This window comes from Rattus rattus, chromosome 5 (assembly GCF_011064425.1).
Source record: "Rattus rattus isolate New Zealand chromosome 5, Rrattus_CSIRO_v1, whole genome shotgun sequence".
Classification (NCBI taxonomy): Eukaryota; Metazoa; Chordata; class Mammalia; order Rodentia; family Muridae; genus Rattus; species Rattus rattus.
In genome coordinates, this window is record NC_046158.1 from 73,897,681 (window position 1) to 73,920,887 (window position 23,207).

Sequence of the window (23,207 nt, forward strand, 5' to 3'; positions counted from 1 at the left end):
CACACATAGCATTTTGCAGGCCTTCCTAGGCACCACGCCACACTAGCCCAGGCATTCTCTAGCCTCCTTCTCCAGGCTATCTCTCTAACCACTGATAACTTTTCTAATATCCCTTGTAGCCTGGTAAGATCAAAGTTCTAGAAACTTGTAATTCATTAATCATATTTATATGTTAAATTCTCAACCCACAATACATTCACACAATAAATTCATTGCCAATTAATAAGATATAAACTGCCCACCTTAGCAAGATAAAATTGACCTCGTCCATTGGGATCTGACTCACCTTGCTCTGTCCTCTCAATGTTGTTGTTTTCTTTCCTCTTCCCCTCCTCCTCCCTCCTTTCCTACACTTTCACCTGCCTACTCTTCCTTCTCAGTCATTCACAGGCCTTGTTCTATCCTGCCTTCACCTGCAAATACATCAACCTACAGGCCTTGAATTCCTGATCTTTCCCATACTTTTACATTAAGAGATGTTGAATTTTGTCAAATGCTTTCTCAGCATCTAATGAGATGATCATGTGGGTTTTTTTCTTTGAGTGTGTTTATATAGATGATTATATTGATAGATTTGCTTATATTGAAATATGCCTGCATCTTGGGGATGAGGCTTACTTGATCATGATAAATGATTGTTTTGATGTGTTCTTGGATTCAGTTTGTGAGAATTTTATTGAGTATTTGAGCATCTATATGAGGGAAATTGTTCTGAAATTTTCTTTCTTTGTTGGGTGTTTGTGTGTCTTAGGTATATGTGTAATTGTGGCTTTATAGAATGAGTTGGGTAGAGTTCCTTTTGTTTTGAGTTTGTGGAATAGTTTGAAGAGTATTGGTATTAGGTCTTCATTGAAGGTCTGATAGAATTCTGCACCAAACCTGTCTTGTCCTAGGCTTTTCTTGGTTGGGAACTATTTATGACTGCTTCTATTTCTTTAAGGGTTATGTAACTGTTTAGATGGTTTATCTGATCCTGATTTAATTTTGGTACCTGATGTCTGTCTAGAAAATTGTCCATTTCATCCAGATATTCCAGTTTTGTTGAGTATACATTTTGTAGTAGAATTTGACAATTTTTTTTAATTTCTTCAATTTCTGTTGTTATGTCTCCCTTTTAATTTCTGATTTTTGATACATTCTCTGTGCTCTCTGGTTAGATTAATTAAGGGCTTATCTATCTTGTTCATTTTCTCAAAGAACCAGCTTCTGATTTTTTTGATCCTATGTATAGTTCTTTTTGTTTCTACTTGGTTAATTTCAGCCCTAAGCTTGATTATTTCCTGCCTTCTACCCCATCGAATGTATTTCCTCTTTTTTTTTTTTTCTGGAGGTTTCAGGTGTGCTCTCAAGCTCTAGTTTATGTTCTCTTCAGTTTCTTTTTGGAGGTACTCAGAGTTATGAGTTTTCCACTTAGCACTGCTTTCATTGTGTCTCATAACTTTTGGTATATTGTGCCTTTATTGTCATTAAATTCTAAAATGTCTTTAATTTCTTTATTTCTTCTTGACCAAGTTATCATTGAGTTGAGCATTGTTCAGCTTCCACGTGCATGTGGGCTTCCTATTGTTTTTGTTGTTATTGAAGAACAGCCTTAGTCCATGATGATCTGATAGGATGCATAGGATCATTTCAATCTTCTTGTATATGTTGAGGCCTGTTTTTTGATCCATTATATGTTCAGTTTTGGAGAAGGTACCAAGAGGTGCTGAGAAGAAGGTATATTCTTTCGTTTTAGGATGAAATGTTCTATAAATATCTATTAAATCCATTTGGTTCATAACTTTTGTTAGTTTCCCTATGTCTCTGTTAAGTTTCTGTTTCCATGATCTGTCCATTGATAAGAGTGTGATGTTGAAGTCTCCTATTATTGTGTGAGGTGCGATTTGTTCTTTGAGTTTAGTAAAGTTTCTTTGATGATAGTGAATGCCCTTGCATTTGGAGTATAGATGTTCAGAATTGGGAGTTCATTTTGGTAGATTTTTCTTTTGATAAATGCCTTCCTTATCTTTTTTGATAACTTTTGGTTGAAAGTCGATTTTATTCAATATTAGAATGGCTATTCCAGCTTGCTTCTTCAGACTATTTGCTTGGAAAACTGTTTTGCATCCTTTTACTCTGAGTTAGTGTCTGTCTTTGTCACTGAGGTATGTTTCCTGTATGCAGCAAAATTCTGGATCCTCTTTATGTATCTAGTCTGTTAATCTATGTCTTTTTATTGGAGAATTGAGTCTATTGGTGTTAAGATTTATTAAGCAATAGTGGTTACTTTTCCTGTTATTTTTGTTTTTAGAGGTGGAATTATATTTGTGTGACTATCTTCTTTTGGGTTTCTTGCAAGAAGATTAATTTCTTGCTTTTTCTATGGTATAGTTTCCATTCTTATGTTGGAGTTTTCCATCTATTATTCTTTGTCAGGCTGGATTTGTACAAAGATATTGTGTAAATTTGGCTTTGTCATGGAATATCTTGACTTTTCCATCTATGTTATTTGAGAGTTTTGCTGAATATAGTAGCCTGGGCTGCCATTTTTGTCCTCTTAGGGTCTGTATAACATCTGCTCAGGTTCTTCTGGCTTTCACAGTATTTGGTGAGAAGTCTAGTGTAATTCTGAAAGGTCTGCCTTTATATGTTACTTGACATTTTTCCCTTCCTGCTTTTAATATTTGTTCTTTGATTTGTGCATTTATTGTTTGTCTATAATGTGACGGGAAGAATTTCTTTTTGATCCAATATATTTGGAGTTCTGCGGGTTTCTTTTATGTTTATGGGCATCTCTTACTTCAGGTTAGGGATTTTTTTCTATAATTTTGTTGAAGATATTTACTGGCCCTTTAAGTTGGTTATCTTTGCTCTCTTCTATACCTATTATTCTTAGTTGTTCTTATTGTATCCTAGATTTTCTAGATATTTTGGGTTAGAAGCTTTTGGCATTTTGCATTTTCTTTGACTGTTGTGTCAGCGTTTTATATGTTATCTTCTGCACCTGAGATTCTCCCTCTGTCTCTTGTATTCTGTTGGGGATGCTTGCATCTATGACTCGTGATCTGTTTACTAGGTTTTCTATCTGCAGGGTTGTCTACCTTTGTGATTTCTTCATTGTTTCTATTTCCATTTTTAGATCCTGGATGGTTTTGTTTAATACAACCTATCCAGTTGTATTTTCCTTTAATTCTTAAAGGTATTTTTGTGTTTCCTCTTTAAGGGCTTCTACCTGTTTACCTGTGTTTTCCTTTATTTCTTTAAGAGAATTATTTATGTCCTTTCTGATGTTCTCTATCATCATCACAATATGTGATTTTAGATCTAAATCTTCTTTTTCAGGTATGATGCGATATCCAGGACTTCCTGTAGTGGGAGAACTGGGTTCTGATAATACCAAGTAGAGTTGGTTTCTATTCCTTATGTTCTTGTGCTTACCTCTTGTTATCAGGTTATCTTTAGTGCTACCTGCCCTTGCCTTTTCTGACTGGATCTTGTCCCTCCTGTGTTCCTGGTTGTGTCAGAACTCCTATGAGTCCAGGTGTCTTTTTGATCCTGTGATTCTGGGATCCTGTGATCCTGAGCTCCTGGGTGTGTCAGATCTTTTGGGAGTCAAGCTGCCCCTGGGATCCTGGAATCTTGGTGTGACCAAGCTCCTGTGATCCAGTTGTGTCAGAATTCCTGGATGTCAATCTCAGGCTGATGCAGGGGATGGGTTAGGAGCCAGAGTCTTGAATTTGCTCTGGGCACAGATGCAAGCTGGTAGAGACCAGTGCCTCTGGCTGGGTGTGGGTTTGTGTTTCCCTGATTCCTATGGGTGTTCCGTTACATTGGGTGATGGGAAAGCTGTTGTGACCTCAACTGTGATCTTGAGTGTGTCAGAGCTCCAGTGCTCCTGATTGTGTCTCATCTCCTGGGAGTTGAGTTTCATCTGTGATCCTGTGATCCTGGGCGTTTCAGAGTACCTGGGAATTGGGCTTCCTGTGGGTGTTGTAGGAGTGGATGCAGAGCCAGCATCCCAGGTCTGTACTGGGCGCAGATTCAAACTGGAAGAAACCTGTGCCGTTGACCAGGCAGGGTTTTCTGCATCCCTGGAGCCTGGCGTCACAGTTACTCTGGGTGTTGGGGCAGATGTTATGGCCTCTTCCCTGATCCTAGACACTTCAGAGCACCTAGGAAACGGGCTCCCTCTGAGTGTTTTAGTAGTGCATGCAGAGTCAGCCCCCAAGGTCTGCTCAGGGAACTGATTCAGACAGGAAGTAATCCTTGCCCCTGTCTGGGCAGGGGTTTCTGCATCTCTTGATTTTGGGGAATCCAGTTATTCCAGGTGTTGGGGCAGATGTTCTGACTTCTCACCTGTGAGTCTGGGCATGTTAGAACACCTGAGATTCAAGTTTCATTTGGGTGTTAAGGGACTGGGTGCAGAGCCAGTGCCCAAGGTATGCTCAGGACACTGATTTATACTGGAAAAAACCCATTCTCCTTGCTGGTCAGAGTTTTCTGCATCCTTGGAACATCGGGGACCCAGTTCCTCTGGGTGTTGGGACAGATGCTGTGGCCTCTCTTGTGCTCCTGGGCTTTTCAGAGCACCTGGGAATCAGGATGACTCTGAGTGCTGTAGGAGTGGCTGAAGAGCCAGTACTCATAGTCTTTTCAGAGTGCAGATTTAAACTGCAAGGAACCCTTGCCACTGGCTACTCAGGTCAACTGATTATTTTTATAAATGTTAATTTTTTTATTTTTATTGGATATTTTATGTATTTACATGTCTAATGTTATCCCCTTTACCAATCTCTCATACACCCTCCCCCTCCCCTGCTTCTGTGAAGATGCTTTCACTCCCATCAAACCAAGCCCACCTTAACTGGCATTCCCCTACACTGGGGAGAGGGGCCTTAACAGGACCAAGGGCTTCTCCTCCTATTGATGCCAGACAATGCCATCCTCTGCAACATATGCAGCTGGAGACATGGGTCCCTCCATTTGTACTCTTTGGTTGGTAGTTTAGTCCCTGGGAGCTCAGGGGTGTCAGGTTAATTGATATTGTTCTTCCTATAGGGTTTCAAACGCCTTTAGCTCCTTTAGTCGTTTCTCTAATGCCTCGATTGGAGTGCCTGTGTTCAGTCTGATGGTTAGCTGCAAGCATTCTCATCTGTATCAGTTAGGCTCTGTCAGACCCTCTCAAAGACAACTATATCAGGCTCCTGACAGCAAGTACTTCTTGGCATCAACAAGAGTAAGTGGGTTTGGTGTCTATATATGGGATGAATCCCCAGGAGGGGCATTATCTGGATGACCTTTCCTTCAGTCACTGCTCCACTCTTTGTCTCTGTATTTCCTCTCGCAAATATTTTGTTCCCCCTTCTAAGAAGGACTGAAACCAACCACATTTTGGTCTTCCTTCTTCTTGAGCTTCATATGGTCTGTGAATTCTTTCTTGGGTATTCTGAGCTTCATGACTAATATCTACTTATCAGTGAGTGGATACCATGTGTATTCTTTTGTGACTGGGTTACTTCACTCAGGATCGTATTATATAGTTCCACTCATTTGCCTAAAAAATTCATGAGGTCTTTGTTTTTTAATAGCTGAATAGTACTCCATTGTGTAAATGTACCATATCTGTGGGGTATTTTCATCTCAAACACATGGACACAGGGGAAAATATCTGAACAGAAAAAAACACCAATGGCTTATGCTCTAAGATCAAGAATCAACAAATGGGACATCATAAAATTGCATAAGGGCACTGCCAATATTACAAAATGGTAACCAAGAGATTGAGAAAATATCTTTTCCAATCCTACAATTAGGACTAATATCTAATATACACAAAGAACTCAAGATGTTAGACTCCAGAGAACCAAATAATCTTATTAAAAGTAGGATACAGAGCTAAACAAAGAATTGTCAACTGAGGAATATCGATGGCCAAAAAGAACCTTAGAAATGTTCAATGTCCTTAGTCATCGTGAAAATGTAAATCAAAACAACCCTGAGATTCCACCTCTTATAAGTCAGAATGGCTAAGATCAAAAACTCTAGTCAACTGATTTTTTTCCTTTTTTACTTTCTTTTTTCTTTTGTTAATGGATATTTTTTATTTACATTTCAAATGTTATTCCCTTTCCTGGTTTTCTGGACATAAGCCCCCTATCCCCTACCCTTCCCCTTCTTCTATAAGGGTGTTCCCTTCCCCAGCCACCCTCTTTCTCCCCACTGACATTCTCCTACACTGGGGGGGGTCCAACTTTGTCCATACCAAGGGCTTCTCCTTCTATTGGTGCCCAACAAGGCCATCCTCTGATACATATGCATCTGGAGCCATGGGTCAGTCCATGTAGTGTTTGGGTAGTGGTTTAGTCCCTGGGAGCTCTGGTTGGTTGACATTGTTGTTCTTACAGGGTTGCAAGCCCCTTCAACTCTTTCAATCCTTTCTCTATTTCCTCCAAGGGGATCCCGTTCTAATGGAATGGAAAAGCAAGAGATCATAGAAGTTAATACAAAGCAACTACTGAATCATGTCCTCCCTTGGCAAAACATAGAATCCTAATGATTCCTGAGCCAGTCATGGATTATTGAAGAATTAGTTTAGAAAGTTAAGGAAATGAGATTAAATTTGGATATAATTTGAAAGCAATGAACATCTTCTTTTGTACGCGGGCCATTCAAGAAATGCTTTTGGCAGGACTTTATACTCAAGTTTTACAGCACTGTTACTGCAGCGGTCTAGAGTAAAATGCAGTGCGTCACAAAGAAGCATCTCCAGTAAAGTATACCTCATTTCTTTTCCTAACAGACTCACATTAGTTAAAAATTACATGTAATAGCATGCATTTTGTATTTTCACAAAACAATCTGAATTTCCTTGAAAGGCACATTGATTTAAAACAATAGACATAAATAAAAGAATGTGCTCTTATCCAGAAGCTGATTATGCAATACATTTTGATGGTCATATTCACATTAACTCATGTAAAAATTGAAACTTTCTAATAATTAAAAGACTCCACGGTAGATTTGATTTGTTTTTCTTCCTCTTCCTCTTCCTCTTCCTCTTCCTCCTCCTCCTCCTCCTCCTCCTCCTCCTCCTCCTCCTCCTCTTCTTCTTCTTCTTCTTCTTCTTCTTCTTCTTCTTCTTCTTCTTCTTCTTCTTCTTCTTCTTCTTCTTCTTCTTCTTCTTCTTTTTTTTTTAATTCTAGAGCCTTTCCCCATCTGAGAAAAATGAGATGTCTTCTACTATATAGCAGATGCCTTTATTTCAAGCAATGGTGATCTTGATGTTCTTCCTCCAATGAGCCCTAGATCACAAAGTTCCCTCCTTCAGAGATCACCTCTCCCTAGTGTCAGTTCTATAGGTATCCCCACTGCCCATTTATGTCTGAAATATGGAACATTTGTTACTTTGCTCAGTGAGTCTGCAGCCTCTCCTTCCTCTGCAGTACTCAGTAATGGGTTTAATCACATAAAATAAAACAAAAGCAACAAAAGTATGCTATATTTAGAAGATGGCCTTTGGCAAATCATAACCATGATTATTTCATGACTTTTTTAAAAATAGTTTTATCTTGATTAAAATCTCCTGGGTGGACTGGAAGGATTCTTCTGTTTTGCTCATCCCACAATGGGCAATGCTGAATATAAATGCTTAATAAATATTGACTTTCTAATACAATGTAGATAAATAATGAGTATAAATATTCAACAAAGGCATAATATATATATTTGAAAACCAAGAAGAGTTGTAAGGGTAATTTTAACATTAACTGCTTATAAATGTTATTCTCATAGCTGTGTAAACTTCATGTAAGGTTTGCTGTATACTGTGTATCTAGAAAAATCCCTCTTACCCAGAAACAGACTCTTCAAGACCAAAAGAGAATTACATAACAATTACGGCAGGGATTTAAATATAAACAAAAGCTACTTTTTCCTAGGAAGAAACATGAAGGGACTGTTAAACTTGATTCTATCTTTTTACACTTTCCTTTTGAATCTTGTATTGTCCTACATTAAAATCAAGCAGGGATTTAGCTGTTTGCTCATTGCTGCATCTCTAGACATGAGAACAGCATGCACTGCAGGCAAATGTCTGACTCAAGAAAGAAAACATGGAGAAAGACAGATGAACAACAGGGGTAAAAATTGTGATCTCTGTCCATTAACCCTTCAGTATTTGTAAGAGAAATTTTTCCATGAATGTCCTCAAATGGTTAGATTTGAGCAGTTCAATTATATAACATAAAATAACTTCTTATTCTCATATATTCAAATAATAATCACAGTTATTCTTTAAATTATCTGCAAATTTATTTATGATCCATAATATAACACAAATATATTTAACTTATTATACTGTGTTGTGTAATGGATAATGACAAACACAGGACAGAGTCATTGCATATGCAATTTATTTTTAAATGCAGTTGATCCACATTTGCTCACTTTGCAGAAATAATCCCAAATGGATACTATAGAGCAATTGCTTGTATATGTATATGCCCACATATGATTTATGGACACATATGTAAACTGTAGTTTTGATTTTAAAATTATTTTTTCTTTTGGCTATAATGGTATGTATCTTTGCTGTTATATAATACACAGCTAAAAATCAAAGCCATGCTAGATTCCAAATTCCAGTGTACATTACATGTCCTTTTACCGGGTTACCAAAATGGTATTCTGTGTGATTTCCTGCCTTCCTCTTTTACTCTCCTATTTCCTGTTGTTAATAAAGTACCAAAGATTTCTTCTAGGAGCAAGGTGGAGATAAACACTTCACCCCTACACTAATCATTGGATTATATTCAGTGTAGTACTTTCCCCCAATTCTATGGATTCACATTCAGAGGATGTGGATGCTGCAGATTTCTGTCACCTCATGCAGATCTGGTCCTCTCCATTAGAAAAGCAGGATTAGAATGACTGAAGATGTCCTACTTGAAAGGAAATATAAATAGTTAAGACCAGCTGCTAGACTCATTTCAGATTACTTAGGTGTTTTGAAAATGCATTTATGAACCCAGCAATGTATGATGAATATTTAAATTAGGAATGATTAATAAAGAAATGAAGAGCAAACGTAAGGTCATTGTGTTGCACATGGTTCTTTTCCTCACATTTAAAAATGAAAATTTAAAAGGTGATCACCTAAATGTTTGAAGAAACAAGAGCTAGAATGAGAATTCTGGGTCCTTCCATGCATATTCATTACAACATCTAATTTATTACCATATTTACCACTAAAATTGCAGAGCAAATTATATTCTGTAACCGTCCCCATAGGGGTTTCTATCTTCCTTGTTTGGCTCTATACCAACACAGAACACATTAAAGAGAGGGATTGTACTGTCGGTTATGAATACTTAACATGATATAGAAGTTGGTACTTATTAAAATGAATACTGCTTAGGCTCCCAATGACAAATCATGCCCATTCTACTCATTTTCCACTTCTGTGCATGGAGAAGTATTGTCCCCAAGAAACAGTGACAGTAAAATTATGAAAAAAAAAGTCTTACTGTTAATTCTCACATGGGTGATTCTGCCTCAACAAAAAGAACAACAAGACTTGGGCTGGCACTCTATTCTATTTTGGTTTAAAGAAATTAAGAAGGAAATGATATTAGTCTATAATAATCGTGAAAATTAACAAAACAAGTCAATAATTTTACAAGCATATTTATCTAAGTACTAACTATGTAAGATTTGCTAGAAGAAAAAGTATTGCCTTGTCCTAAAAGAAATCCATCCTACTCTTCCAATTTCATAAGATAGCTGAAGGAAGACCAAAGTATGGATGCTTCAATCCTATATAAAAGGGGAAACAAAATAATCACTGGAGGTAGAGGAAGGAAGGGACCTGAGAGGAAAAGAGTAGGGAAGGGAAAAAGAGGCGGGCAGGATTAGGTATGGAAAGGGACAGGAGAGAAGTACACGAGGGTCAGGAAATTGAATAGAAATATGTAGGACTTGGGGATAGGGAACCAGGGAGCAAGAGACTCCCAGGACCCAACTGGGATGACTTTAGCCAAAACACCCAACAAAGGAGAGGTAGAACCTGTAGAGACCACTTCTAGTAGAAAGACACTGCCCCTAGTTGAGGCAAAGACAGGAAAGACAGGAACAAAAAATGGAACAGAGGCTGAAGGGCATCTAGAGACCACCCCACCTAGGGATTCATTCCATCTGCAGACACCAAACCCCTATACTATGGCTGATGCCAAGAAGTTCTTGCTGACAGGAGCCCTGTATGTCTGTTTCTTGAGAAGTTCTGTCAGCACCTGACTAATATAGAGTATACACGGAGGGATCTGTGGCTCCAGATGCATCTGTAGTGGAGGATGGCCTTATCTGACATCAATGGGAAGGGAAGCCCTTGGTCTTGCGGAGGCTTGATGCCCCAGCATTGAGGCAGGAGTGGGTGAGTGGGTAGAGGAAGACCCTCATAGAGGCAAAGGGGAGGGAAGAGAGGAGGAAAGAGATGGGAGAATTTGTGGAGTGGAAACAAAGAAGGGGATATCATTTGAAATGTAAACAAATAAAATAATAACAAAAAATATGGAGAAGATGAAGTGAAACTGGTTTAAAATGCAAAAACAATCCCACTCAAATTGTGTGGGATAAGCTCAAAAGGTGGTAGAATATGGTATTATACCAAGGACATCTGAAATATGATAAGGCAACCCAATTGGAGAAATTGAGGGTAATAAATGTCGGATGAAAAATTTGAAGCAGGGTCTTTGCTTTCAAATTTTAAAATACTGAGTTTATAGTTTAGTGCTAGGAATCAGTGCCAGTGATTATGCAAAATGCCTAAATGTAAAAGATTCTATTTTTGCTTTCATGATTATATAATTGATACATCATGAGAAGACTTAAAATGCTTGATATTAATTGCACTGAAAGTACACACGTGAATTAACTAAACCCAAAATGCCATATGCATCTTCAAGGAAAGTTCATATTTACCCGAAGTTCTGTGTATTAATGTTATGCATATAGCATTGTAGGATTCACTGGGGAAACTAGATGAATGCATTGAATTACAACAGAGGTGATTCATATGCCACAGTTCAGAATTAGTAAATGTGAATTCCTGTGTTGCACTCTCTCTAGTTTAATACATAGCTTCTAGTTTTTGTTCTAAAACTAAGATACCCATAGACTAATGTAGAGTTTGAGAATTTAAGGCTTTAAAGCTTCATTTACCAATTGGTAAGGTAAGAGAGTGATGTGGGCCATATATGTAGTAGTCTCCACTTACGGCGGACCTAACAGCTTCACTGAAATCCTTTTGTATATATACTCACTGATCCTGTGTATCAAAAATAGAGAAGTTTGTCCAAATCAAAATGTGAAATTAAAAGCTTAATAATCTTTATGAAGTACGAAATTTCTACTTCAGAAGTAAGAAATATCAAAAAAGTCTTTATTTGGATATGCCCGGTGCATATCAGTAGAGCAGAGCAAAGATAATGTACTCACCAAAGGTCAAGAGCCTCAGATTTTACAAATGACCTAAAATAATTGCAGAAATAGAAAAGTTACTCAACAATATTAGGTTTTTGTCAGCAATGCACACAGTAGAGTTCCCTGTGGGAATCTCATGGATGAGGTGGTTTTTGCAGCTCCACCTGTGCAGACGTCTATGAGGCATTTTCTTGATTATGAACCATGGCCTAGTGTGTGTGGTAAAACCTTGGGCAGGTAGCCCTGAACTGTGAGAGAAAGCAAGCTGATGAAACGATAAGGAACTCTATGGTTTCTGCTTCAGTTCCTGCCTCCGAGTATCTGCTTCGATATCTTCTGTTGTCTCCCCATGAGGATATACTCTAATAAGTTGGCCACATAGATTCTTTCCTTGTCAAGATCATTTAGTCCTTGTTTTTCAACACAGCAACAGAATTCAAATTAGGATACTGCTGTTTAAAATATTTTACAAAGGTACCTCTGTCAGTAAGGAGTCATTGAATTCAGGTCAAGGTGGTGAGAAGTGAGAGCCAGTGTCTCCTGTCCCATTCACATTTCAGACAGTTCATTAGATTTTTAGTATCTTTCATTTTATGAATATCAGAGCATTATGTGTTGTTTCAAAAAGAAAGATCACCTTTTTTTATATGTTGATTATATCATTTTCTCTCTTTCTTGCTTAAACCTAAATGAAAGTACATAACAAGAAATGGTAAAGACCAGTGCTTGAAGTGACTAATGCCTGCATTCCCACTATGAAGCATAAGGAGAGTGCCCATCTAGAAATTCTCAGACATATTCTGGCAGCAGATACATACAGCAAACAATGCTGTTTTTTTTCTTGGCCCATAAATTACTCAAGAAAGCATGGATATAGAGAGATATAAAAAAAGAGGACAGAAAGAAACAAAGCCAGAAGCAGAGTCAGAGACAGACATAGGTAGACCGAGAAAGAGAGATAGACAGACAGACACACAGACGCATGCCCTGTGTGTGCACAAACACAGGGTGGTGAGGAGGTCTTCTCAGTTTTCTAATTCTAAAATTGCTTAATTATCAATTTATCGGTGTGCTTCTTGTTGGTTCATAATTTTCTTCCTTATACTCCAGGAAGATTTGCAGCACAAGTATAATAACTTATCCTATCACAATACTATGTCAAGAACACACAGATAATTGGCAAGATTTTTATAGGAATGATAGATTACCTGAAACAGTAATGCAACATGCACAGTATAAAGTGAAATTCGTTAGCCTTCTGGATTATTTAAGCATCATATTTTGGGCTTGTTTTCTTTGTCTTTTAAAAAGAAGTACAAAATATGTAATATGTTAATTTTTCATATACTTTTCTTTTATAACTGAGAGGTGAAGCAAGTTTTCAACATGGAAATTTTAAGAAAAATACTCCATCCTTGAAAATTACCTTTGTCCAGGCTAACAGAAACAAGTGAAAGCAGGGTACTGTCCCTGGAGAAATTCACAGTGTGCTGGGGAGCAACCCTTTGCACTATTAGAATTATGCTATCCAATTAAGACTTCTAGTACAAGTTGCTCTAACAATCTAAATGAGGATTTGAAACTAGATCCATTATGTCAGATATGGAGAATTGATCTTGGCTATCAACATGACAGACCTGAGAAGATAAAATCTCAATCTGGTAAACGTCTACTTTTCTCCACCTGATTGGCCTGTGCACATGTCTGTGTGGTGTTCTATTGACTTTAACTGATAGAGGACGGCCCAGTACCCTGTATGTGGTGCCATCCCTGGCAGATAGGCCAAGGCTGAATAAAAAGGTAACTGGGCAGGAACTTAGCAGTGAGCTAGTATGCATCGTTCCTCCAACGTTTGATTTAAGATTCTGCCTTGGTTTTTTTCCAGTGATGAACTGTGGTATGAAAGCCTAAACTGAAATAAATATTTTCATTACCAGTTTTCCTTTTGTTAGTGTGTACTACTGGAGGAAAAAATATTAGGACAATGGTCAATGCCTACCATGCTTCCCTTTAAAAAATTGTGCCTAGTTTGCAAAAGGATCACCATAGGATATAGCCATGATTTAGACTGTTAACTTTCACTTATTTTTTTTTAAAAAGCAGAAATCCTTACCAAAACAGAAACTTAAGCAAACAACAAAAACAGAATTTGTTTTGCCTCAGATATTTTACATGTGTAGTTGGATAAACAAATCATCTATTTGACTTCATTTACCCTCTCAGTAAAATAGTTGGACCAAAATCTATATCGATATTATGAATTAACTTGCAACTTGTTCTGTAACATTTATCAATTATATTTAAATTAGCATTGCCTTACAGATATGGAGTTTTCAGTTAGTAAATATTAGGTGGTCTTTCCTAAGGGCCAGTGCCTTTCTCAAGGATGCTGTTGGTAATCAGAATTGTTTTATCTAACTTTCATCTTTTTGATCACTCTTTCTACACCTGCTCTTTTGATTTTCAGTTAGGTTGGAAAACATCAGCTTGTTGTGTTATAATATCACTAGTAATTAGGAAATGTGTAGTTTAACCTAAAGATTGTAAGACAGAAATTGCAGAACACTCTGGAAGTGTCTCTTTTCTGGCCATTAGTTCTGCTACTTTCTGGTATAAGGAACATTGTCACCTTGAACTGTAACAAGATTATGTTTAAAAATAAACATTGTGAATTCAAGTTTTATCTTGTATAGTGAAAAGTGTAGAGAGAATTTCCTCTAAAAGGATTTTGGCTATGGGCAATATTTCAGAAATTTTAACCATAATCCTATGGTAGACAGAAAGGGGTTGGAGAAAAATTCTTGCTCAACAATTAAAAAAGTTTTGTATCATTTTGTTTCTAGTATTTAAGTGATTCTGATGCATTGATTCAAGAAATTGCAAGACAGTCTTCGTATTTCATTTGGATTCTCTGTTGTATAGTCAGATAATGATTATTAAGACTTCTATGAAAGCCAAGTCTTTGATATAGTTACTATCCCAAAGGATTAAATAACGATCTATGAATTCATATAAATTCTTCAAATCTCATGACTTATTAAAATTCACAGCTACTTTATGAATATTCTGGGTAAAACTAAGGATCTTTGAAAGTTCAAGTTGCAATCTTTAGTCTTCTTCTAATATTCAGTCTATGTCAAAATGAACAAGATGAACAGGAAGAGACCAGTAAAGAGACAAAATGATTTTCTTTGTGGCGTATCAGTGCTAATCAAATCAAATAGAACTTTCTGCAATTCAAAATTATTAGGTCCATTTAAAACATTAGTCTATTGGAATTTTATCAGTTCTAATTTAATAAGAATTTTTTATATGTCATTCTTTTTTAATTATTTCATTTGTATTTTTTATTAAATTCTAAGAACAGGTTTCAGAGGGACATTGCTGTCTTAATAATACAGAGGAATGACTGAGCAATTTGATGTTTAGCTTTAGCATTGTGGTGGCTATATTTATCTTTAGTTAGCTTCAGGAGGGTTAAGATTCCAATCCACACCCATCTTACTACACAAAGTTTGCTGTAAGCTTTTCCCATTTCATACATCAAGTACTTAGTAAAACACCTAACACAAATTTGATAATCATGTACACACTGTTTGCCTTTAACATTTCATTTTAATCTGTCTGAATATTTCTTCTGTTAATATACACTTACCTTTCTCTTACACACTTCCTTTACAATTTTAGTTTGCTTGTTCACTCACTGATTATATGAGTATGATAATGTATTAGCTTGGAATATTTTTTGCATGTATTTATATCAAAAAGTTGCTCCCATTCCTGGTCTCTTGTTCCTGGGTTCTTCACCCCATCCCCTACTCCCACCCCCAAGAGGGTGCCACCCCACTTGTTCACACACACTCCCTCGCCCCCCAGCATCCCTCTTCTTTGTGGCATCATGTTTCCACAGGATTAAGTGCAACCTCTCCCACTGAGGCCAGACAAGGCAGTCCTCGAATGCACATGTGCCTAGGATCACAGGCCAGCCCATGGATGCTCCTTGGTTGGTGACTTAGTTTCTGGGAGTTCTGAGGCATCCACGTTGGTTGATATTGTTGTTCTTCCTATGCGTTGCAGTCCCCTCAGCTCCTTCAGTCCTTCCCTTAATTCTTCCATAGGAGTCACTGACTTTGATGTCTTCAAAGATCTGCATTCATTTCAGTTAGTTGCTGGTAGAGCCTCTCCGAGGTCAGCCATGCCAGGCTACTGTTTTCAAGCAGAAGATGGCATCAGAAACAATGACATGGCTTTGTATGTGCACATGGGATAGATCCGAATTTGGATTGGTCACAGGATGGCCTTTCTGCTCCATGTTTTACCCTTCATTTTTCTTTAGACAGGAACAACTCTGGTTCAAAAGTTTGGAAGGTGGTAAGTGGCACTCTGCTTCAACTGGGGGCCATGTGCATCTACTGGAGGTGGTCTCTTCAGGTTCCTTCTCCCTTACTTTTGGGCATTTTGGCTAATGTCATCCCCATTGAGTGTGGTGGCCTTTCACAACCCAGGACTCTAGGACTTTTTTGATGTTCCTCCCAGTCCTCACCCTATACTGCTGCATATTTCAATTCATTCTCATGGCCTCTGGACTTCTCTCCTGTCTTACCCCCATACCTGATCCTGTTCCCCCTTTTCCCTTCCTTATCCCCACTCCTACTCAGATTCCTTTGTCCCTCTGCCTCCCATGATGGTGTGAGGTACTCATACCTATGCCTTTGGTCTCCCTAAGCTTCCTAAACTATGTGGGGTGTATCATGGATATTCTGAACTTTTTGGCTAATATTCATTTATCAGTGAGTACATAACACATCTGTCTTTGCAGAGTGGGTTACCTAACTCGGGAAGAAATTCTCTAGTTCCATCCATTTGCCTGCAAAATTCATGATGTCCTTGTTTTAATAGCAGAATAGTATTTCATTATGTAAACGAACCACATGTCTGTATCCATGTTTTGTTTGAGGGACATCTGGGTTGTTTTCACTTCTGGCTATTACAAATAAGGTTGCTATTAACTTGTCCTTGTGGTATGGTGGTGCAACTTTTTATATGATAATGTATTAGTGTGATATGATAATGTATGTGCATGGGATATTTTAACGCTTAAGAAAAAAGTAGCATATTTCAAAATATGCATGAGTCCATTATTTCTTTTATATTTTTTCTCACTAAGATGGTTTGCCATATCAATATTTCTGAAGACCTAGATAAGACAGGATAAAGGGTGCAAGGTTGAACATAAAACAATTTTCAACTAACCTATTGAATGTCCACATTTCTCTCCATTATTAAAGCTATCATTTATGTGCACATTAAGCACTGTAAGTGAAAGTTGAAGAAGAATGAAAGAGTGCCCAAACAAACCAAAAAATCTGTTTCTGCAGAAACAGTGGATACCCTGAATCTTTAAATAAGTTTGTCGACATTTTTTGTTTTACACTCAAGTGTTTATCGCTCCTCTGTTGGAGATTCTCTAGTGATCTCAACACTTTGTAGTGATACCAATGGGAAGACAATAATTCCTCCTCCACGGATTGAAATTTGGCAGCTGAGTCTTTTGAAGAGATAAAACACAATATGCATTTAGAAAATAAATATGAGAAAGTTGTTAGGGATTTGCCATCTCACAATTCCATGTTAAGTATTCAACTTGAACTTGAAAGTTGGTTAAATTTTTGGCAGGTTGGAATAAAGATTGAATCTTTCTCTTTTACTTGTCTATCTTCTACATTGCAAATATTCTGAGGTTTTCAGTGTATCTTTTACCTTTATCAAAGAATTAGGATTATTTTGATATGAAGAACAATGTATCTAAGGCTGAAGTTCTGACTGATATTTATGGAATATGTCAAATTGTTGATAACTAACACAATATACCCTAAGAGAAATGATGAGACTGTTATAGGGACATTTGGAGATTTTGGTAAATCATTATGGTTGTACAATCAAAGTTTTTAGATTATATTGAGTACTGGAATATTTAAAATAAGTGGCTACAGAAAGGGATGCTATCTTGAGACACAGATCAAAAGAACCTACATTTGAGTGGAGCTGGGTATCACTGCGTAAGCCTTTCAAAGGAAGAAATTCTCAGTACTATACTTGTGTGCATCAAGTACCAGAGCATGTAACATCTGTTAGGTGCCAGACAATGAGGAGTTTAGTCAACTGTATATCAGTTTTACTTTATTTTCCCACACCTCTGAAAATGAGCACTAAAGGAAGAAGAACAAGCCTGAAATAGCTTGGAATGTCAATCTAGAATGTTGAGAAGATTGACAGAATGTTAAATGGAATGAGAAGCCAGTTAATGAGTAAAGGGGGGGTTGAAAAGTAGGATGTTACAAAGCTTTGTTACGGAGGAAGACAGAATCTCAAACTTCTCTGCAAAGCCAGCAATCCACATTCCTATAGCACAGATAGATATATACAAAATGGGCAAAGGGTTTATATATGTGGTCAACAATCCTAAAGACATTCTTATTTGAATTGCATTCCTTTATATTTAGAAGTTTTCTAGTGTTATCTTGAGGCTTTCTAGTTCTGCATAATTCTTCCTGAAGTGAATGTTTAACAAACTTGAGGAATAAACCTTTCATGGTAGAGGAGGAGCCAATGTGAGATTCTAGGAAAACCTTTGAGAAAATTATACATGAAAACTCAATTTGGGATTAGCAAATAATAATAATGATGATAAACTTTATATGTCTTAGTAGTGTTGGAAATAAAACCCAAGGCATGGTATAAGATATGTAAGTATACTACTTCTCAGATACACCCTCAAGACCCTAATGACACTTTTCAAAGAATAGTATCTACTTACTTATAGCCATAGGCTGAAATGTTAATCCCCTATTTCTAATTACAAATAATTGCATTATTCCAGCCAAAGAATGAAGATTAATATTGATCTAAAAAATAGGGTGCTGAATAAAATGTGTAAATAGCTGTTTTTTAGTTTGTGTGCTGCGGGAAGTGCCTTTAATGTATCTGCATAACCATCATTGGACAAAAGAACTTCTAGCTCAGTCGCTTTAATATCATTATTTGAAATGGCAAAGATTTATGAACTACTAGATGTGGTTTGAAAAAAAGAATGGCAACTTTGAAACATTTCAACAATCAGGAGTGTTCATTTCAGTACTACTCTTGGTCTTGTATTTCTGTGTACCTTTTATAAATGAATATTTTATTGAAACCTGAGATAGGATTTACCTGAATAATATTTTTTAAGATACACAGAAATTCAGAATGAGTAGTCACACCTGCTTTCAGGCCTCTTGTCCATTTAACAATATGTCTCGTGGTATAATTCATTCTAGAATAGACTAACATATGGTTGGGTGTTAAATTAATGGAGAAATATGTAAAATACTAATGTGGTTATAGTTGGCTAAATTTCTCTTTTAAAGCCTATTTGGCTAATATTCTAAGAAACAGGAGATGCTATATCTAGAGTCTTCAAGTATAAAATCTGTAGAGATAATATTTTCTCTTTGTAAAGGAGACATAACTTTAATAACTTTGTCTATACCTATATGATAATCTTAATTTATAATTATCAGTATCATCTTGCTCCTTTGCATCAGTTTCCTCTTTGGGACACAGTATCAGAAGTCTGCTTTAATTGCTTTGGGAACTGTTTATTTTTGTTCCTAAGCTGAGAAAATCTTTTGAGAGCAACTCATGTTTATTGATAGCAAATCTAGTTTGAAGATGAAACATAAGCTCAAAAACAAATTAACTTTTAACTTTGCTTATAAAATGTGAGGCGGTCTTACCTCTGGTGCTTTCATGGTAAAAGGTGAGATTTCTTCTTTCACTGGGATTGTCAAAACATTTAAATATGATCCCTGTAGACAAGAATGACCAAACAATTACCTCTTCCATCAATACTTTGAATCAAAATGAAAGCTATCTATAATTTAAAAAAATGTTGGGAAATAATGATATTATTTGTTAAAGCAAAGCTAATGTCCTGGAAAGCAATGAACATAAGTAATATTTAGTAAAATTATTATTATATGTACTATATCATTCTATTTTAAAAACATCTCAAGAAAAATGTTTAATATATTGACTGATACATAAGAATACTCCAAGTCATAATTGTTTATTTTACATGCATGTGCCTGAATGTATTTCTGTGCTATGTACCATGTGTGTGCAGTGCCAGTAGAAGTCAAAAGACAAAAGAGGTCACTGGATCAACTAGAACAGAGAATTGTGAGCCACCCAGGGAGTGAAGAGGTGGGAACTGAACACACAGGTCTAATTCAGGAACATCAGTTGCTAACAACAACAAAGCTATTTTCCAGGCTCTCCAAAGGTATTAAAGAAAAACATTGTTGGGTGTCTTTATGCTCAGAGATTATTAGCATGGTAGTTTTTTCATTATATTTTGGTTTGGTCTTTTGATGTCCTGATTTAGAAAAGTTAGACTAACAAAGGTAAGCACAGAACACCTGGAAAGAACTGTAGTTGTTTATAGAATAAATAATAACCCTAAGATATATTATTCACATCTGCGGTATTTGTACCATTGGTAGTTTGGAAAAAAATTAAGTTTGTGTAAATTTATATTTGAATACTGAATAAATTACTGTTAACCAATATTCAAACTAAAATTTGGAGACTCAGTAGCTTGGATTATGGTCTACATGCCTCATTCTGGAATACAAATTAAATGTATTGATACTACGGTTCAAATTTATGCAAAAGTCTATACTCCATATTGAGACTGTGAATAAGGCAAAGGTCTCAGGTTGCATAGATTTTACATTTCAGTGCATGAAAATAAACAGGAAACCCCAACTTATAAATTGTCAAACTGTTGTGTACTCAGATGGAGAATAAAATAGGGTCATCACAAAATAGGGGCAATTTTAGCTAAGGTGACCTAGGCTCTTCTGATTTAGGATTTTATTTTTATTAGTTTGGTTTAGACTTCTACATCCCAACCATTTCCTCCTCACAGTCAACCCTCAAAGAATCCCTCCACAATCACTCCTCTCCTTCTCCTAGGAGAGGGTGGAGTCCACCCTGTGTATCCCATACCCTGGTGGATCAAGTCTCTGCAGGATTAGGATCATCCTTGCCCACTGTGACCGGAAAAGGCTGCCCTGTAGGGGAATGGATTCACAAACAGACAACATATTTAGGGATAGCCCCAACTCCAGTTAGAGGACCCACATGTAATCTGAGCTGCACATCTGCTGTAGATGTGTGTGTGTGTGTGTGTGTGTGTGTGTGTGTGTGTGTGTGTGTGTGTGATCCATCCAGCCTGTGTATGCTCTTGGATTGGTGGTCCAATCTTTGATAGTTTCCAAGGGTCAGATTAATTGATTCGGTTGGACTACCCAAAGGAGTTCCTTCCTCCTTCATGACCTTTAATTCTTCCCCTACTATAATGGTAGGCTGCTATCTGCAAGTATAGCAATATCATTAATAGTGTCAGGAATTGCTGTCTATGGGATGGAGCTGCTAACCAGAGGACAATCTCTGTGGTAGCACACATGGTACCTTCAATCAAATGGTTGAAGATGTTCCTTCTGTGTGATAGGGAACTAACTACACTGGGGTGCATTTTTGAGCAGCTCCTGTTTGGGCTGAGGTTTAGTCATCATTTGCTCTCAGTCCAGAATTTCATGCTCATTAACACTATAGTTACAAGACCTGGGAGTGACAGGAGAAACATACCCAGAAGAAGCAGTTTTGTAGCGCAGAACATGTTTAAGGAAAATCCTGAGTCAAACAGGATCCTGAGGCAAAATAAAACTAAATAGAAAGATTTTATGAAGGCATCTAGCATCTTTGAAGCAGTATAAACAGTGTCAAAGGTTAAGTAATCCATCTGTCTGTCTGTCTGCCTGCTTGTTGGAGTATCTCTATTTTTAATTTTTATTATTGCAATTAAATATGCATATCAATTCCTTTATCATACTTTCATTTATATATAACGTATTTTTATCATATTCACTCCCTATTGAATTATCACCATAGGGACACTTGCTGACCCAATGTTCTTCTTTTGTCCACTTTACACTTTCAGATCTGTTCCAGATGACTCAAAGGGTTACAGAACAGTTGCATACAGGAGCAAAAGGAGGGGGCTATGTATAAGAGCATAGGCAACTTCTAGCAACTACAGCATTAAAGAAAATATTCCCCTACAGCAAAGATGTGAAAGGTTGAATGAAAAATGAGAGCAAGTATTATTCTTCTAACTATTAGGACGTAATAAATCACTAAGAATTAATGGCCTCATGGGCCCAGTGAGGTCAGTACACAGCAGATTATTCATTGTTAGGGAACTGTAGAGTGTTGTATTTATATAAATAATACTTGATCTGGTTTTTCCATTCATAAAGTTAAATATTCATATTTTAATTTTATTTTGCTTGGATATTTTATGTATTTACATTTCAAAGGTTATTGCCTTTCTCCCCTTTCCCATATCCACCCTCCCCCTGCTTCTATGAGGATGCCATCCATCCACTCCCACATTAATGCCCTGGCATTCCCCTACATTGAGGAAATGAGACTTCACATGACCAAGGGCTGTTCCTCCTATTGATACTGGACAATGCCCTCCTCTGCTACATATGTGGCTGGAATCATGGATCCCTCCATGTGTACTCATTGGTTGGTGGTTTAGTCCCTGGGAGCTTTGGGGGGGTCTGGTAGGTTGATATTATTGTTCTTCCTATGGGGATGCAAACTCCTTCAGCTCCTTCAGTCTTTTAAAGTTCATTGAATGTAATTTGAGGATATTGGTCAATGGGCAACTATGCCTATCCTGTGTGAGAGACTGGGTCTATTCCTAAAACATAAGCAATTCATTATCTTTATAAACATTGCTTTTCTAGTTGTACATTTTAAGTAGACTACTTTAAGTAAATAACCAAGCAAATGAAACTGTAGGAACATCATTAGTTGTTCACAGAAACCCCCCAAAGGAAGGAAGCTTTAGAATAAAGAATGTCTTTGATGAGAGTGTGAGATTGTGAAGAATCATCTGAGGAAGGGGTGATCTCATGACAGGCATATTTTGTTCAGAGCATGAATTTGGAAGGGATGGAATCCAATTATCTTCAGATTTGGGTTCATTTTCTCCTTTTGTCCCCTTCAGCTCCAGACTTCAAGACAGAAATATCCAATAGTCCTGTATTGCATTCTGGGTAATCTCTTCAGCTGAGCTAGTACCAGAAGGAATCTAGCTGTCAGCAGGAAGGAGAGTGCATGTGGAGCAGACGAATTCCCTACACACTTACTATAATAGGTTAAAAAATGCTAAGCATGTAAAGTGCACTCACCTATTTTTTTATAGTTTGGGAAAGTTAAATATAAACACACATAAGTAATATTCTAGACTTAAGGGTTACCGGAAATAAAATCTATATTTAAGTAGTAAATCCAGGTACTTATATATGTATGTAAAGAAGGATATAGGTACAGAAGGATTAAGTGCTGGTGGCCTCATTATTTTAGACTAAAGGATAGGAAAATAAGTTCCAACCATTCCAGACTCAGCAATCCATTCTTTAAAAAAAAGTCTTACAATTATTCCCTAAAGAACCTTTAGCCCTATTAATATGCTGTGTAGTCTATGAAAATTACAATGAATCAAACTGTTTTCAAAATTATAATTAAAATTAAATTAGTAATTTCTAACAAAATATATACTTCAGATTCGAAGTTTTTAGGAAAAGTTATAAAAACGGTAACCTATACTTTCTCCTGTTCCCAGCACATGCAGG